Genomic DNA, 1575 nt, shown 5'->3' on the forward strand with positions numbered 1-1575 from the left:
CTTTCTATATATACTGAACACAGGCAAATTGATGCAGTGTAATCAGTAGTGTTTTCTTACATAATCAGTACAACCTGGCACAGATTCCTATTCTTTCTATTGCACCCCAAGGAGTCCAAATAATTACTGGTGCAAGTGACAGAGAGAAAATGCATGCCAATGACTGGAAGGCTGTTTGACGAGAGGTGGTATCTGTGCTTGCACTCACTGGTTGTATGAACTGCACAGACAACATGATACCTGAGCAAATGCATCAACTACCATGATAGGAAGGGCTTGCTCAGAGTCTTTGCTTTATTGTGTGCAAAGTGTGCTGCTGCCCCCTGAGCTTCCTGCATTTCTCTGTTCTTGAAAAATCAGTGCTTGATCCTTTTGAAAATAACCAGAGAAGAAATGAGGCAGAAAGTCCTCTCTTCATCACAGTTCCCTTTCAGTCCTGAGACCAACAGAAAAGGACGTAACTGGACTCAGAGTTCTTTGAGATATCTGATGTCAACCTGTAGAATTCTTCAATAGCTTGTGCATCTATTTATTCTACAATGTCATCAAACAAAAACCAAAAATCGTGACTCTTAACTATTGCAATATAATGACCTCTATTGGGACCACTTCCACAGTGAACCACAACAGCAATTAGGTCATACATTCTGTCAGGGTTGGTTTGCATCTCCTGAAGTGTTAAATAGACGAACTTTCAAAGGAAAAACTACCCAGTAAGAAAGTTTCGTGTATCGATGAAGCTGATCCATATATTTAAATCTCTTCAGAGGAAGAGCTAGAATCATGGGCAGTTTTTTAACTTTGATCCGTTTGTGTGCTTCCTATTTGCTGCGACATTCTTCACAGTAGTATTTGTACTCAACTGCATAGAGTTTCTGTGTTGCTAAAACCCCTTAAGCAGTAATTGATGTGTTTTGTTCCACGTCAACAGAAAGGTCTAAAAAAATCTTCATCTTTGCTGCTTATAGTTTCACAGGTAAGACATCTGGTTTCATTAGTTAATGTTCCCTGAAAAATCTGGTGAACCCACGTTGGGTCTGGTGTGCTGTTATTGTTTTCACTGTCAATATTACCATTAGGTAAGCGGCCATTTTGTTTTTCCTGCTTTCTTCTTGCAAAATATCAGCAATTGTATTTAGTAGGTAATTTAAGAATTCATGGGCGTTTTGCTGCATGTAGTTGTCAAAAAGTTCATTTTCTTTCCGTAATCTTGTTATGAACTTCTTAGGCGGTATTACACCAACCTTTTTCTTCTGAGTGGCTATGCCATGGGAGAGGTCGGCTAAGCATGTTAAGAAGGTTCTCCTTATTCCTAGGTTGACTCTTGTATGCTAGAACTTTTTCCCGAAATGGACGACAAAAATACAGTGCCTGAAGAACTGCATTGCAGTAGCAGGTGTTCCCAAAATTGACTAATCCAAAATAGTGCTCATTGACGGGAAACTGCTCTGGACCAATCTCTTTCTCTAATGCCGAGGAGACTGTCGTTAGGATTTCCATCTGCCCAACGCCATCTTCCACCAAATCACAGTGGCGGCGGGCGGAGGATGGAGCCTGGCGCCTGCTCTTGCCGCA

At 41.1% G+C, this 1575-nt stretch overlaps 1 pseudogene; it reads right to left on the minus strand.

The window, feature by feature from the left end:
- Positions 1 to 430: 430 nt before the first annotated feature.
- LOC101355580 (ubiquitin carboxyl-terminal hydrolase 12 pseudogene) lies at positions 431 to 1500 on the minus strand (annotated as a pseudogene).
- Between the last annotated feature and the right edge of the window lie 75 nt (positions 1501 to 1575).

Source organism: Trichechus manatus, unplaced genomic scaffold (assembly GCF_000243295.1).
Source record: "Trichechus manatus latirostris isolate Lorelei unplaced genomic scaffold, TriManLat1.0 scaffold00305, whole genome shotgun sequence".
Lineage (NCBI taxonomy): Eukaryota > Metazoa > Chordata > Mammalia > Sirenia > Trichechidae > Trichechus > Trichechus manatus.